Below are 3,741 nucleotides of genomic sequence, written 5' to 3'. Positions count from 1 at the left end.
GGAGTTTGAACCACCAACCTTCTGGTTAGTAGTCGAATGCCTTAGGCACTGTGCCACCAGAACTCCTTATTTTGGATATAGTGGGTTAAATAAAGTACATTATTAAAATTAGGTTCACCTGATTCTTTTTACTTTTTAAAATGCAGTTACTGGAAAATTTCAAAGTAGACATTATATGGCTAATATTATTGTATTTCTACTGGGTACTACTCCATTACAGATTTGGGAGCTCAGGGGACCCTTAGAGTCAGGGAATGCTTCAAAAGGTGATAGGAAAATAGGAGTTTTTCAGGTAAAGGAAAAGACAAAGAAGTTAATTCACTATTGCTTTAGTCATTAGGATAGCCAGCAAGTTGAAATGAAAGGAAATTAATAGAAATATTACTTTTTTGTTACTTCCGAAGACAGGAAGCTTAATAATGTGTCCAGCCAGAGACTGGGAGCTCATCTCCTCCTGCAATTATATGATTGAATGGAAGTCCATATCCTACTGCAGGACTTTTTGCAGAATCACCATGACTCTCCTGCTGACCCTTGAAGCAGGGACCTTGCTTCTACCTGCAGGCTGTAGTGTGAAAGAGGGAAATAAAATTCATTCTCAGCACCTGTAAAGGGATGAGAATTGTTCAAGGATTGTTCACGATACTCCATTTTCTCTGCTAAAAGAAGACTTAATAAAAATTAAATGAAAAGAGGTGAAAGTTGCTGATTCCTGAGATTTTTGGGGAAAGAAGGGATGCAATCTCTGACTCATTTTTCCCCTTAGACAAAAGCTAGTATTTTTGGTCCCAGACTTATTTGAGAGTTCTGAGGTGTGGCATATTTATAGTAAATGGTGGGATAGCTACCTGAAACAAGTAACCACAGGGGCTGTGGGATCATGGATGGAGAGAAGGCTTTTCTCTCAGCTGAGCAGCATCTGCCTTTATTGTTGTCTGTGAGTCTATTGATCCCTCTTTTGCTTTGGGAGAACACAGAGTCCTTGTGGGAGGGCCCATCTCACAAAAGAGGGAAAGGTGAGACTTGGGCTAGGGACTTACCTAACTTCCCAACTATGTGCCCTGGATGCCTCTTTCAGAAGGATATTTCTCCTTCTGGACAGGATAACTTGAGATTTTACCAGCAGACTCTGAGCTGGCTCTGGACATAATGCGAAGTTTATTCAGTAAACATCAATCAAATTATTTCTCTATGGCAAGCATTGGCTGGGTGGAATTTAGAGTGGGAGGAAAGTTAGGAAAACACCATAACCATGGCATAAGTGCTTTTGTGCCCATTTTATGGTTGAGAAAACTTAGATTAAATGAATTGCTCCTTCAGCTGATTGTAAAACCTATCCTGAACTGGAGGTTCATAGTTTTGTCTTCTTGAAAGCCACAATGACTCCCTAACTCCTTTTGCTGGTTCTTTTTATTCCCACTCACTTGAGGTGCCAGGATAAACATACTGGAAGCCCAAGAGGGTAGGGGTGGGAAGAGGCAGGCAAATGTAGGCTTTAAACCCCCAGTGTGTGTGTGTTTTGTAGGATGATGTGTAGAAGTCAGATCTTGAGTAAGCTTCTTAGTGAGTCTGTTCGATGTCTTTCTCACATAAGGCACAGATTGCTGCTCTTTTGGGTGAAGTAAAGGAAGACAGCTGACAATTAAATTTTGTCATTTCAGCTTCTTTCCTCTATGACTTGGTGTTATTTGGTGTTTCTATGATATGAAGTAAATCTTCCTCTGATTTATCATATACTGTCGTCAGGTGCCATCTAGTCAGTTTTGACTCACATTGACCTTATGCACAACAGAATGAAACACTGTCCAGTCTTATGCCATCCTCACAATCCTTGCTATGCTTGAGCCTATGTCATAGCAACTGTGTCAATTTATCTTGTTGAGGATATTCCCCTTTTTTGCTGACCCTCCACTTTATTAAGCATGATCTCCTTCCCCAGGGACTGCTCTCTCCTGATAACATGATCAAAGTACAAGAGATAACTTCTGGCTGTTCTTGCTTTGAAGGAGTATTTTGGCTAATCTTCTTCCAAGTCAGATTTGTTCGTTTTCTGGCAGCCCATGGTATATTCAATATTCTTCACCAAGACCACAATTAAAACATTTCAAGTCTTCACCGGTCTTCCTTATTCATTGTTCAGCTCTCACAAGCATATGAAGCTATGGAACATACCATGCTAAGGCACACCTTAGTCTTCAAAGTGACATAGTTGCTCTTAAATACTTTAAAGAAGTCTTTCGCAGCAGATTTGCCCAGTGCAATATGTCATTTGATTTCTTGATTGCCACTTCCATAGGAATTGATTGTGGATCCAAGTAAAATGAAATCCTTGACAACTTCAATCTTTTCTCCATTTATCATGATGTTGTTTATTGGTCAAGTTGTGAGTGTTTTGTTCCCTGTATGTTGAGGTATAATCCATACTAAAGACTGTAGTTTTTGATCTTCATCAGTAAGTGCTTAAGTCATCTTTACTTTCAGCAAGCAAGGTTGTGCCATCTGCATATCACAGGATGTTAATGAGTCTTCCTCCAATCCTGATGCTGCATTTTTATGCACATAGTCCAGTTTATCAGATTATTTGCTCAGCGTACAGATTGAATAAGTGTACAGCCCTGCTACACACCATTCCTGATTTTAAATCATGTAGTATCCCATTGTTCTGGTAGAATGACCGCCTCTTGGTCAATGTGCAGGATCCTTGTGAGCACAATTAAGCGTTCTGCAATTCCCATTCTTTGCAATGTTATCCATAACTTTTTATGATCCACACAGCTGAATGCCTTTACATAGTCAATAAAACACAGGTAAACATACCCTGACTTATTTTATACTCTTGTAGTCATATAACTCACCATAATTACTAACCCTAAAGCCAAACAGAGCACCCAGCAAGTACACATTTCTTCTGAGTTCCAGCTGCCAAATGTCTAAACACAACCCAGAAGGGCCACTTTAAACTTTCTGGAAGCAAATTGTGAAAATACCATATACATGTAAGTGGAATATGTGTACATCTTTTTGGCCAATAAACGTTTATCAAGCATGTGAAGTGTTTTTGTTCAATCCATCTGGCAAACCTCTCTCTCCTTTCCACTCCTTCAGACATATGAGGATTAAACATCTGGAGAGTTAAACTCTGTGTCAAAATGAGCAAGCAAGAAAGGAGCGTTCAAACAGCCATGATATTGTTAGCTGCTGTAGAATTGGACCCTGATTCATGATGACTCAGTGCACCATGGGACAAAACACTGCCTGGCCCTATGCTATCCCCATGATTGGTTGCAGATGAGACAGTTGTGATTCGTAGGGTCTTCAATGGCTGATTTTCAAAGGCAGATCACCAGACCTTTCCTCTGAATCCATCATACCAAATAAAAAAACAAACCTGTTGCTGTCAAATCAATTCCAACTCATGGTGACCCCAGTAGGTTTAGAGTAGGACTGTTCTACTCTGGGTTTACTTGGCTGTAATCTTTATCAAGCAGATCACCGGGCCTTTCTTTTGTGGTGCCATTGGGTGGGTTTGAACCACCAATCTTTAGGTTAGTTGTTGAGCATAACCTGTTTGCACCACTCAGGGACTTCCAATCAATTATATTATGAGAGAAAAAAGGACAGCTGAGGAGGCCTTTAGAAATCTTGTTCTACAGAAGTGGAAGTAGGCCAAGAGGAGGGAAGTGACAGAGTAACCTTATGGGTATTGGGCAGGGCCAGGCCAGTAGCATTGGAGATGCTCAC

The sequence above is a fragment of the Orycteropus afer genome, unplaced genomic scaffold (assembly GCF_000298275.1).
Source record: "Orycteropus afer afer isolate SDZICR_OR568_19922 unplaced genomic scaffold, OryAfe1.0 scaffold00231, whole genome shotgun sequence".
NCBI lineage: Eukaryota > Metazoa > Chordata > Mammalia > Tubulidentata > Orycteropodidae > Orycteropus > Orycteropus afer.
The sequence above is the reverse complement of the archived record's forward strand: the minus strand, read 5'-3'. Positions refer to the sequence as shown.